General features: G+C 56.0%; 1 protein-coding gene across 13 annotated transcripts in view; it reads right to left on the bottom strand.

The window, feature by feature from the left end:
* Positions 1-11092, bottom strand: part of MEF2D (myocyte enhancer factor 2D) — a 38557-nt gene extending 27465 nt beyond the window's left edge. For 10 of the 13 annotated variants that reach the window (XR_013397338.1, XR_013397341.1, XM_077943875.1 and 7 more), the window contains exon 1: positions 10753-11092. The gene's annotated coding sequence lies outside the window, so the exon portion shown is untranslated. Of the gene's footprint in view, positions 1-10101; positions 10181-10752 lie in introns of those variants that run through there. The other 3 variants (XR_013397348.1, XM_077943860.1, XM_077943861.1) reach the window with 1 other exon arrangement.
* Positions 11093-13267: the final 2175 nt, after the last annotated feature.

Here is a 13267-nt window from a genome sequence, read left to right as displayed (position 1 = left end):
GCCTGGACTGGACCCAGACCCAGCCCCGGAAGGAGTATCCCAGAGCAGGCAGGCCAGCCCTAAGAGGCAGCAGAAGTGAGGACCGAGGACCAAGGACCACAGCTGCCCAGCTCGATCCCCAGGCCCTGCCTTATTACCCATCCTACCCCCAGGTTCACAACCTTCCTAGTCATTTCTCTCCCCCAACTTCAGCCCTGGGACCTCTTCCCTAGTGCAGAGACACAGGCTAAGGAGCTCTGGGAGACAGGGTGGCGAGGTGAACCCAGTGATGCCCCCAAACACCCAGGCAAGATGGTCCAGAATCATTCTGTGGTTCACATAGTGAGCTCTTCCTTCACAAAGGAAGTGGGGGGCATTACCCCTCTGAAATCTGAGCCAAGGCAGGAGCCTCACATTGTCCCTCTCCCCATCCCACACACAGCCCAATTCTCACACCCCCTCCTGCATGGCCTGCTCCCCACGCCCCTGCTCCTGGGCCCCTCTCGGGTCTCCCTCTCATGCTGCATTCTCTCTGCCCCCTCTCTGTCCCCGCCCCCTCCCACAGCAGCCTCTTTTCTTCACCCCAGAAGTGCTTCTAGGGTCTCATATCAAAGCAGGGCCCCAGCCTCAACCCTTCAAAGTTCTGTCTGGCAGGCTCACTACCCAAATCCCTGGTTCCCACCGTCTTTCCCTCCCTCGGGGACTCCCCTCCCCCAGTCCAGCAGCCTCAGGGCTGGGCAGGGGCTATTTTTAGCCGGGCACTGAGCTAATTTTAACTCACCGACAGGGGACCTGGGGGCGGGCTGTCGGGCTGTGGGGGCAGGCAGTCCAGGAAAGCTGGGCCTGGGGCAGGGGTGGTCTCAGGCCCCAGGCACCCTAGGAACTCAAGTGGGGGGCAGGCCCTGCAGTCTCAGCTTAAGGGACAGGACCTGACTTGCCAAGGGGAGCACCCGGTATGGACAGCAGGGCTGAGCCCTCCCCCTAGCTTCCGCTGGACAACTCTCCTGAGCCCCACCCTAGGCTTCCCGCCCTCTTCTCCCTGGCAAGTCTCCTGGGATGGGGTCATCCTGTTCTCTGCCCAGGAGATGCCTCTCCAGTGAGGGTCTGTCTCCTGAGCCTCCTCCATGTCTTCCCCACCCCAGCTTGTCCTTCCTGTAGTCTAGCTCTCATCCTTCCTGTAGCAGCTGTGAGGCCGTTTGGCTCCCTACAAGGCAGCAGCCTGTCACCCAGGGTCCAGCACTTCCCACTCCTGCTCTGACCTTCCCCTTATGGCCTCTGGACTGGCTCCTAGGTAACCATCCCACCCTGCAAAACAAGCTCCTAGAGCTACCCAGACTGATCTCAGGAAGTATTTGGGGGCAACAGGAGATTGAGTCCCAGTAGAGAAGGGATGGGTGAGGTAGGAGAATGAACAGCTTAGGGAAATATGGGGTCTCTAAGCTGGGATTCTGGATACCTGGGTTCTAGTCCCTGCTCTGGTCTAAGGTGTAATCCTGAGTAAGTCACTGCCTTCTACAGGCTTCACCCCACTGGCCCGTATTATGGGTAGCTGGGTGGACTAGGTACCCAAATGCCCTTCTGGCCCAAACACATGGCTCCTGTGCTCTCTGGGGAAGCCCAAAGGGAAGGGAGGTCAGAATTGTGTAATTCATGGAGAGGAACCAAAGAGATGGCCTGTCTGGGTCTGTCATCCTCCTGCTGGGGAGGAAAGGCAATGAGGGTGCTAGAAGAGAGTCAGGATGGGGCTGGTGAAGGGGCAGGTGCCTTCTAAACAGTAACCCTCCAACAGATGGCCAAGGGTTGACAAAGGCTCTGGTCAGCCAGAACAAGTACCAAGTGGGGCACACAATGCCCTTGTGGCAGAGGCTCAGCCATCCCAATCCCCTCACACACTGGGAATGCCTATCAGACCACCTGCTTGTGGTTACTGAGCAGCAACTAGCCCAAGGTCACTGTTTGGTCCCTGGTGGGACCAGCTCTAGAACCCAAGCCTAAGGCTGTCTTCAGATTCCATCCCAGCAGGCCAAGCTGCAATGACTCACTACCACTCATTTGCATGAGGATTTGCATAGTGTCTCTGACCTTATTCCTTCAGGCTCAACTTCCCATTCCAGGACCTGGGTCACCCCCACCCAGGATCCATAGGCATTTGGGGACACCACGTGGAGTTCTTGGCACCTCAGGCCTTTGTTCCCATCTTTCCCCTCCAGAAAGCATTATTGGATTTATAGTAACCCACAGTGATACAGTCTAGAGCTCTCAGTACAACTGGGTCCCCTACTCTTGTCTAGGCAGAGATGGGGGAGGGGTGTGAAATCACGAGGAATAAGCAAGCATGGCAGCTACAGGAGTTTGGTAAGATTCACAGGGTGAAGTGTGGCTCTGTCACTGCCCTGAGGCGTCACAGGAGAAGAATCCCATTCCCCTCTTTAGTGCCAAGGTTGGGGCAGCAGCAGCAGGATGGAGGTGAGCTGTCCTTTACTTCCATTTCTATCTCCATTTCCAAAACCCACCCACAGTGCAGGGTGGGAGGAAATGGCCCAGGACAGCAGGTAGGATAGATATAAGACTACAGAAAAAACTTCTCAGGGCTGAGTCCTTGGACTCAAAGTAGTCTCTGGGGCTCAAACTTGCTTTGTCAGAAGCCCTCCAACCAAGCATGTGAGGCTGGTGACACGTGGGAGGGCATGGAGGCCCCAGCATTGTATGCCAACCAATGGGAGCTGCAGACAACCAATCTCCTACCTACCTTTAAGTCTGACCTACATTTGTCCAGAGTATCTACACCGCTTCCATATCCTCTGAAACAATGAAGCCCAGCAGTGGTCTCCAATCCTAGGAAGTCCTTCCTGCTATCTAAGTGCCGTCCCTCCCACCGCAGCCAATCCTTCCACTATTACTTAACCCACTTTGGTCATCTAGACAAGAGCAATGGACAGGGGCCCTTAGCCATCAGAAGCCCTGACTGAGGAGAGGTGGGGGCCGTTGGGACGGTTAGTGTGTCACCTTCCACCTCCCCAACCCAACTTCCCTCTGGGGTCTCAGGAGACAGAAGTGAAAGTGGCAGCTGGGGCCTTGGGGGCGGATCTGCTTGAGAGCCGTTGGAATGAGCATAATGCCACCAGTGCTGGGTCTGGGCTGCCTGCCATTGCAGCGGGTGGGCTAATGGTTAGATCAGGGGAGGGACTTTCCATGGAAATAAGGGCATGGGGTAATGAGGAGTGTGGGCCCCTGGCCAAAGGAAGGGCAGGCTGAAGAGAGAAAAATGGAGAGAGGCAGGCAGCAGACAGTCTCAGAAGGGCATTCTCTTCCTGGGCTGTGTTTGTCCCCTTTTTTAAAGCAGCAAGATCCTTTCTTCTCACCCACAGAACTGAGACAGGGCTGCTCTGGCTGAAGCAGATGAAGGGGTCTGAGCCCTCATTGCTGGGACATGAGAGCAAAGAGAGAGGGGAGAGAGTCCAAGGTCTGGGACCTCAGACTGGACAGCACTAATTATGAGGAAAGGGGAGGTGGAGAACATGAAGGGTTCACCTACGATGATGACAGGGGACCCGAAAGAGGCCAATCCAATCAGGGAAAGCAAATCCTCCTAGAGACATCATGACCTCGAGAAGCCACTGAGGATTTAAAGGGGCCGTTCAGGGCAATGGCTGGGTCTCCTTCTAACTCGAAGGACAGTCCTCTAAGCCCCTGGCAGCGGAGGGAGGGCGGGCATCGTGGCTGCGTGGGCCTGCTGAGGCGGCCAGCCAGGCAGCTCTTACAGGATTAGCTTGCTGCTTTCAGGAAAGGTGCCAGGTGAGGCTAAGATGCCCAGCCAGATGGAGGGGGGGCCCAGAGGGAAGGGGGTAGGGAGAGCAGTACCTGCACAAGGCTATGAAGATACATGTCCCCAAATCTGTGCCCCTTACCAATACCTGGCTTCTAACCCTTTCATGAGGATGCTGTGCAGGGACCCTTCAGATTTTTGCCAGCAAGGACCTCTGTCTATCAAGTTTTCCCTGCCATTATTATGATCTGCAGTTATCTTTCCTCTGAGGGGAAGTCCTGCCTGTTGTCTACTCTTGACTCCCCTGCTACAGTTTACAACCAGGGCCCCACCCCTCAGAACAGGTGAGGGGCTAAGTGGTTCCCCTAACTCCCCGCCCCCTTAGCTCCCCACCCCCAGGTTGACAGGTGGGGGAGACAAGAGGAAGCAGCTGGGCTAGGACACCTGTCCCCAACTCAGCCATCACGGGCCCCAGAGGCCTGCATAAGGAGACTCAGCACAGAGGAGGCAGTGGTGGTGGCTGGAGGAAAGGGGCACATAGGTTAAGGAGAGAGGTGACAGGAAGGTTTGAAAAATCCACTTCCAGATCATTCCCATCCTCCTAGTCTACCCCAACCATCATCTCTCACCAAATGCACAATACACGCATGCTTTAAAGGGAAAATCTCAAGGTTTGAGGTCATCCCTCAAACCCCTTGCTCTATTCCCTTGCCTACACATTACTTGATCCAGCTGGAGTGGAAAGACCCCAGGAAAAGGGACCAAGCCCCCTCTCCTCACTCCAGCCTCCTGCCGCGCATTTCTACTTGAAACTCAGGGATGGGCTCTCTCCGTATTCTTTGTTCTCTCAACCCTCAACCCTAGGTATTTGCTGGTGGGTTGAGGATGAGAGAATCATGAGGGGTAAGCAAGCAAGCAGCCAGAGGGATCTGGCAAGACTCGTGGGGCTAAGTGTGGAGGAGGCGGGTTCTCAGACAAGGAGATGGCTGGATGGGGAGGGGAGGGCTGGGCTCAGCTTCCCAAACCATCCCAGGGCCAAACAGAGCCCTAGGCCAGGAGGAACCCTCAAGGCCTCCTCAGTCCCTACCCTGGACACCAAAGGCATTGCTTGCCCCCATCCCTGTTTCAGGCAAGTCCTGGGCCAGCCTAAGGCTCAAGATCTGAGAGAAAAGATGTAACCATCACACTTTTTCTGGCGGAACCTCCTTCCCTTCCCTTCCCATGTGAGGCAGGTAGCAACACTTCCCTTTCGCAGGTATGGAAACTCACACAGAGATGGGCAGGGAGTTGCTCAAGGTCACCAGAAATAAGGGGCAGAGGCAGACTGACTGTTGGGCACAGGGCTTCTGCTCACAACCTGGAGGGGAGTGGGAGCGAGTCTCCCTCATCTGGAAGTTCTAGCACATTCCTTCCAGGGCCAACTCCCCAGGTCTGGGCCTGGGAGGCTCACACTGGCCTTGTGTCTGCCTTGAAACAAGCCCAGCCTCTTGTGGTTCAAGCCTTCCCACTCCAATGTCTTCTCATTAGTCCCATGCGGCAGCTCACAGGGATAGCAGGAGGGGTCTTGGAGTGTCATTTGATCTTGCCCTCAAACCCTTGCTTTGGGGGCTTTCTCCATGACACTCAAGTCAAAGCAATACCTCCCTCACCTTGCCACCAAAGGCCGGTTCTCTGCCCTCTACTGAGGAATCCTGGTTTTCTCTTCCCTTCAATTTCTCCTCCTCCTCCTCTCAGGCCTCCTTTCCATTGCCCTGTCCTGCAGGGCAGGATCTCTCCTTTAATCTCAGACAAAAGCCCTTTACACCTAATAACTAGGAAAGCTTAAATAAGTCACTTAAATCTCTGAGACTCTGTTTTCCAATCCAAAATAACAGTTTTAGAGAGAAACAGTCTTCTTATGTTCCCATGCTCAGTACAAAGCTTGGCACACACGAACACAAGAAATGGAAGTTTCCTCCCTCCCCTTTGGGAACCTGTCACCTCTCTCCACTGGGATCTCAAAAGTTTTGGTTTTTGGGCGGGGCACGATGGCTCACACCTGGAGTCCCAGCTACCCAGAAGGCTGAGGTGGGAGGATCGCTTGAATGGGAGGCTGCAGTGAGCCATGATGGCACCACTGCACTCCAGCCTGGACAACAGAGCAAGATCTTGCCTCAAAAAAAAATTTAAAAGTTTTGGTTTTTGGTCTTCAAAGTATACTGGAAAGTTGGGCAAGTGGGGTAATGCTGAGGGTAAAGCTCCTTTGACCAGGGGACAAAAAAAAAAAAAAAAAAAAAAAAAACCTCCCTCTGTATGGTTTCCTGGTCTGCCCAGCTCCTAGGAGAGTGGCCAGAGCACCTAGCCAGAGGCAACAAGCCAAGGTCAGTGACCAGGCCTAGAGCCCAGAGCCTCCTGGGAGGGTAAGTTTAAATGAGTAAATATGGTCCCGCCTGGGTGTGGCAAGTGACAGGCCAGAGCTTTGGACATGTCCCTCCCCTCCCAGCCTACAGCAGAAAGAAGAGACGTAAGACAGGCACAAGAGCCTCCCACCCCCTTGGTTACCAGGGTCCTGTGCAGAATCAATGAATGCATTCCCCTGTCTCCACACCAGCCAGGACTAACCAGAAGCATGACTTGGCTCTCAGAAAAAAGAGGCTTGTAGCCTCAGCCACAGGAAAAGGAAAATGTCAGATGAAGAGGGCCTTGGGGATCACCTAGGCCAAGGACCTACCCCCAAATGCCTGAGGGCTTTGATGTAGCCTTGATGCCTCACAGTGGCCTTGTTCATCAAGGTGAGTGGGGAGGGCAACAGAGACCAGCGACAAACCACCAAAACACCCAGGTGTTAATCACCGAAAGGCGAAACTCTGTACATCTGGAAAGCTGGGGCCCAAGAGGAGTGACCCGGGGACACACGGTCAGTGTGAGGGGCAGAGGCAGGCTGTGCCAGGACCACAGAGAGGAGCATGTGAGGGAGGGGTAAGGGGCAGGGATGGAAGTCAGCCAAGGCTCCTTGACTCACAAGCCATGCTCTTTATTTTGCAGACAGGGCTCTGCCTGCCCATCTGTGGTCTAACCTTAATCCCTCCTGCTCCAGTCAGCCCTTCTCTCTTCAAAGTTCTTGCTATGCCCTTCGCCTTCTTGCCTCCGGTCCCCTCAAACCCATCCCAACTCTCCAATCCTTTAATCATCTTTGCCATTCACTACCCCCCACCTCCCGCAGTGCAGCAGCTGCTCTGTGGGTGTCTATATACCAGTGTGTATGCGTTGCACACCTTCCTGCATGTGTACCACTAAATGCTGTGGACCGCATTGGGCATGCCTGTCTACATGAGACCCCTATCTAGTTCCCACTACTAGGAGAAAGGGGCCTAATGGCTAGTTCTCCCACAGCTCCAGGACAAATGCCTCAGAATACTTTCAGCCACAAGCAGGGAGAGGAAAAAGAAAATAAATATTCCAAGATCCAAACAGCACCGACCCCGCCAGGCCAAAGGTCAAGGCCTTTCGGGAGAGCCACTGGAAAAGAAAGCGCTTTGAGTTCCCCTCCTTTCCTATGCCAAATTAGAGCCATCTCTTTCTCCCCAGCTTCCCCACTGGGAAGTTCTTCTTGAAGTCTAAGCTCCATCCTACCTCCATCCTGCTACAGAGAGATTATAAGTGATATATCCATGTGATCATGGATAGACGAGTGACATCAACCACAATACAGTCAGCCGTCCAGCTTCTAGAACACAGCTTCTAGTACCTAACCGCCCCTCCCTCCATGAGTAAGTCACCAAACTGGGACAGAAGGACAGACAGTTGGCCGGACTCCGGCCCCATGACTGGCTCATAAAAGCCACCAGCGATTACAGTGATGCTGAGGTTGTGCGGGCCTGCCACCATTTCCTCCTTCCCTATAAAAGAGAGATAGTTGCCTTAAACCAGCTGGCCTCAGAGAGTCTCGAGAGTCCCAGCCATGGTCCCGCGGGATGGGGAGAATCCCACCACCACAGTGCCAGGAGACTGAGAACCCGACCCTTGATGACAGGTTCCAAGCTCACATCGGATCCTCATACCTCATACATCCTCACTTACAGAACCTGATGAACACCAACGACGATCTGTGTCCAAGAGGTCAAGGCCTGTATTAAGTCAAGGCCCTCAACTCCTCTCTTCCAGTAAGGCCACCACCCTCTGGACTAGAGGGGCAAAGAAACAGGGGGCCTGGCTCAAATACAACTAGGGAAATGTTGGGCCCACCCATCAGATCCTGGACTTCCCTTGTCCCCACAGAGGTACTCAGGTGTGTGGCAAAGTGTGCAACCAAGGGCCCACACCAGGCCAGCAAAAGCACTGAGATTCTGGATCCAGTGCCAATCAGGGAGAGCAGGGGGCCCAGCTGGCCAGGAAGAGAAGGTTGACAAAATGGGCAGAGGTCCAGGCCTCTCTGGGGGTATAAGAGCAAGGGACGACCACAGCAGAGGGACCCTTTGAGGGCACAGTAGAGGAGAAGGGTCGGACGGGCTGGGCCACAATCAATGAGGGCCTATCCCCAAGGCCTCCTCAGGGGCCAAGGTACCTCCCACCACAACCTTCCTTACTACTGCTCCTTTAGCGCCCCCCAACCTGAAGAGTCTCCCTCTGCCTTCTCTTCCCCATCACATCTCCCAGGAAAGATTGAAAAAAAAAAAAAAAAAAACCCTGCTACAGAGAGATTATATAACAGCAGCCAGAAAGACTATCATATCTCCCAGCCTATGAGGAGAACCAGGAGCCAAGGGGGCAGAGCCAGGATGCCCAGGCCCTCCAGCCCAGGGGCACCAAGTGCAGAGTGGAGTGGACACGGACAGCACCTGCCACCCCTCCAAGTCCTCCACCACTCTCTCAGGCATTGAGTACAGCAGACAGAAGCTCTAGCCAATTCCCCACACCCATCCCCCAACATAAGGATCATGACGCTCTCTGGGTCCTGCTTCTCCCCTTGGACTGGGGCTTCCATGAACACGGACTGTATGTCTCCCTTCCTAGAATCCCTCCCTACTATGAAGTTGTGCCTAAACGAGTGGAAAGACGAAAGCTCTTACACAGATTTGTTGTGTGATCTCATGTGAAAAACTCAACCTTTTTGGTCCCTACAGGAGTGAGTAAAAGCTCCTCCCTTTCCCCTTCCCTCCAGAGAGACTAGAGACCCCTCCCTTTACAAATGTACTGCGCACACATACATATACACACATATGCAAACATACAGGGTGTGTTGGCGGGGGCAGGGGAGTTACAACAAAGAGAATATAACCACTGAGACCCAAGGGCCCAAATGCCTATGCTGGGGCAAGTGGGGAAGAAGTTCCATATAAGCTCCAGTGTCCCCCAATCACCCCGTATAAATAGGTCCTCAGCCACTCCCACAATAGTCCTACCCCACCCCCATCTCCTGCCCAACACACTGGGAAACCACAGGAAGGAAATTCATTCCCAGGCAGGGCCGTGGGAGCTGGGAGAGCCAGACTAAGTCCTGGGGCGGGTGTGACCCCGTGGCCACAAGCGGTGGACATCTGTGAACACTGACATGTGCCTTTTCAGTGCTCTCCTCAGCTACTGAGACCTTCCTGTTGGGGTTGGGAGAGGAGTGGGAGGTGGACAGCTCCCAAACGCCAAAACACCCAATCTCAGGCTGACCTGCACTCTCCCTCCTATCTCCAGGCCAGAGCAGCCCAAGGTCACCGCCCCAGACGGCAAACTTCCCATAGTCTAGGCTGGACCCTGAATTGCTGCGGAGACCCACTGCAGGGATAGGAGGAGGAGTGGATAAGGGCCACCCCCACCCCAAAGCAAAGAAACCAGGACTCCGAGGAAAACTCGAATGGGGGTTGGGCACAGCAAAGAGGGACACAGGATCTCCCCAAGCCCGCGACACCCTCCCCCAACCCATCAATAGTGCACCAAGTAAGGGGAGGCAGAGGGAGGCTCCCACTCAGAGGGGCAAACCTGGGATAACCCAGTCGGTGGCTCCTAGAGTGCCTTCCTTTCAGGGGGAGCCCTCAGAAAGCTGCTGAGAGGGCAGCGTGATTCACTAGGGGGAGGGGGCCCCTTTCCCCTATCCCCCTAAGACCCAAACCTGGTAGGAGGGAGGCTGGCATTGGAGTAGGGGACTAAATGCATTTTGGTCTCGTTGGCCCACCCTCCCAAAAGCCCCCCCAAACTCCCTAAACCCCCACTCGCAGCCCAGCTCCGCCTGCCATAGGTGGAGAGAGGGACTAGAGAACTCTTGCCCAGATGTTGAACAGCTGCAAACTTCTGGCCAGGGAGTTCTCCAGCTGGGGTTGCTGACAAACCACATCAGGGGTCTCGGAAGCGGGGCTAGGAGGTCCCAAGGAAGGGTCCTGCGTGCCCACCTCGTGGCGACTCCGCGTCCCAACTCCACAGGCACCCGGCAAACACGGGCCCCGGAGACACACACACTCACACACCCCAACCCACCACCCCGGTGTCATCTGAACAACATCCCCCCTCCCTCCCCCGCTTCCCAAACAGCTGCGGCTCCCCCCGCCTCCACCCTCCCGCCGCCCTCCCAGGCCCCCTTCTGCACCATTTCGGGCCAAGGAGGAGGGAACAGGCGGCGAGAGGAGGGAGAGGGAGGGAGGGCCGGCTGTTAAAATGTCAGTCGCTCCCGGCTGTCACCGGAGACCCCCTTGGAGGATGGCGCCCCGTCCCAGACCGCTCGGAGGCCGTCGTAAACCCCCTACGCGAACAAGCGGGCGCACCCCCAATCCGCCCGTCCCCACCCCGTACTCCCAACACCCAAGGGAATTGCAGCCCACTCCACTTGTCCCCCACGGCAGACTCCCTGACACAAACAGTCCCCTAGGTAATCCCCGCCAACGCCACACGAAAACACGGCCCGCTTCGCGAGTTCCTCCCGGCCCGGGGGCTGCCCCATCCCACCCCTCAGGGGGACGGTCTAGACCACCCTCCACCCCAACCCCTGGACCGGGTGGGGGAGGGGGCCTCTTAAAGTGGCAGGCGCATTATTTTTCTTTACTCACCAGCCCGGCTGGGGGAACGGTGTTGTCACGGCAAAGAGCGGGTAGCCCTCGCCCCTGGTCCAGGGGATCTTCAACACCAGGAAGCCGCAGCTCCGGGCGGGGGGAATAATAAATGAGGCCGGCGTCCGCGCGGGCCCTGGGCGGCGCCGTGGGGCCTGGGCCCCCGTCGTGGGCGCGGGGGCCGGCAGGCGGGCGGCGGGCAAGCGGGGAACCGGGGCCGAGCGCCCGAGCTGCCTCGGCTGTTGTTGATATTTTGCTTCCTTCCTCCTTTCGGGCTCCAAAGGTAACTCCTCCAGCCCCCGGGAGTCGAGGCCGACGTAGGCACAGCTCAGCCTAGCTTGAGGGGTGGGGAGAACGGGGTGACGGACAGGTGTGGGGGCCAATGGGAGGCAAGTGTGGGGGTTGCGGGGCGGAGCCGGGGCTGGGGCGGTCCCGAGGACGCGGCCCCGCCCCTCGCTTCCCCAGGGTTGGCCGGGCCGGGCCGAGTCGGGTCGGCCCCCGCCCTACCGCCCTCTCAAGCTAGGCTGTGGCGCCGGGAGCGGCGGATCCCTCCGCTTGCCGGGAGGGAGGGAGGAAGGGACCAAGCGAGGCAAAGTAGGAAGGCGAGACCCAGAGGCCTTTAAAGGGATCGGTCCGCTCCCACGGTGCCCCTCGGAGCACGCCGGCCGCCCGCCCGCTCGCTTGGCGCTGCTGCTACCGCGTGCTCTAGGAGGTCCTTTCCGGGGAGGCCGTGCGAGCTGCACGCACACTCTCAACACGCGCCACCTCGGGACCTCCTCCCGGCCCCGGGCCCCAGGAGAGTTGGGAGGTGGGAGTCTAAGTAGATAAATTAAGGGGAGACTGGAAGTGGTGAAAAGCTCCCATCTCCCCCACTTGGTGTGTGACAAAGCCCCACTTAAGGGCGACATTCTTGGGGGTGGGGGGTTACCTAGGGAGCTCAGTTGCTCCCTCTACCTGTGACAGGCCCCCTCCTGTCCCAGGTCCCGGCTCGGCAGACGCCCAGCAATTTAAAGCGACAGCTCATAGTTCTTGGGTGACCTAATCTCCAGTGCTTGCTGGGCCCCACAGCACTCACTGCCGAGGGGGCAATTTAAAGGGGCGGGACCCTAATTCCTCCCCACCTCCCGCCGCACAGTAAACACCCAGAGATATTTTATTAAAGAAGCAGTAGTAGCTCTTTAATTTTTTTTTATTTTCAAATTCCTGGTTGCTCCAGGGTGTGGTGAATCTTTACGTGCCCTACAACAGGAGTGTGGGTGCCATGCCTACTGGACAACTGACCCGTCCTCTTCAGTATCCCTGTTACTTCCAAGTCCTGCTGCTTTGTCCCAGGAGCGTAAGGAAATGATGGCATCTGGCTTAGATCTCAAAGAACCTTGCAGAACAGAAGAGCACTCAGTTCTTCACACACCCCGAATTTTTTTTTTTTTTTTTTTTTGAGACGGAGTCTTGTTCTGTCGCCCAGGCTGGAGTGCAGTGGCGCGATCTTGGCTCACTGCAACTTCCGCCACCCAGGTTCAAGCGATTCTCCTGCCTCGCCTCCCGCCTCCCGCCTCCCGAGTAGCTGGGACGACAGGCGCATGCCGCCACTCCCGGCTAATTTTTTGTATTTTAGTGGAGATGGAATTTCACCGTGTTGCCCAGGCTAGTCTCGAACTCCTGAGCTCAGGCAATCCGCCTGCCTCGGCCTCCCAAAGTGCTAGGATTACAGGCGTGAGCCACCGCGCCCAGACACACACCCTGATTTCTATCTGGCTGGATCTGATTTACCGGACAAAGACTCCAATATATAGAGAGAGGCAACATGTCATGGTGGTTAGAAATGTCCACTTTGCAGTCAGGCTGCTGTGGTTCAGATCCTCACTCCATCATTCATTAACTGTGAACACAGGCACATTATTTAACTTCCCCCTACCTCATGGTCCTCATGGGTAGACAAGAGATGATGGTAATAGTAGCTAACTCAGAAATTTAGTGTGAAGATTAAATTAGTTCTTCTAAGCAGATTGCTTAGTACAGTGTCTTATACTGTATAATAACCCAAACCAGACCGTTGGGCCAAGGGCTGGTCTGCAAAGAACCCTCTAGGCCTCCATTGGCCCATGCAAGCCTCAAAGGAGGTGAGTTCAGTGGACTTGCTCTGCAAATAGGTTGGAGACTTATCTTGTGTGTCCTAAGACAGGAAGCCAGCAAGCTCCTATTTCCTTGGCCTCAGTTTCCAACCCTTCTACCTGACCCCCGTTTCAGGAAACAGTGTCCCACCGTGTCCCCAAATATAGCTTCTCAGTTCCTCATTGGGTCTGGGAGGCTGGACCCCCAACACCAGAAGATGTGAGTTACTCCTGCCAGGCAGGGCTAGTTTGCCCAAAAGACTTCAGGGTAGGCAGGGGGAGCCCATCTGCCTCTTCCCCCAAGGACAGAGAAGAACAGAGCCTTGTGCCAGGCTTGAGGCTATGGCAGTAGCAGGATGGGAAAGTGCCAACCCCCCTCAAGTGGGGAACCTCCCCTCACTTGT

This window comes from Macaca mulatta, chromosome 1 (assembly GCF_049350105.2).
Source record: "Macaca mulatta isolate MMU2019108-1 chromosome 1, T2T-MMU8v2.0, whole genome shotgun sequence".
NCBI lineage: Eukaryota > Metazoa > Chordata > Mammalia > Primates > Cercopithecidae > Macaca > Macaca mulatta.
Note: the sequence above shows the minus strand (reverse complement) of the source record. Positions and strands in the feature narration are given on the sequence as shown.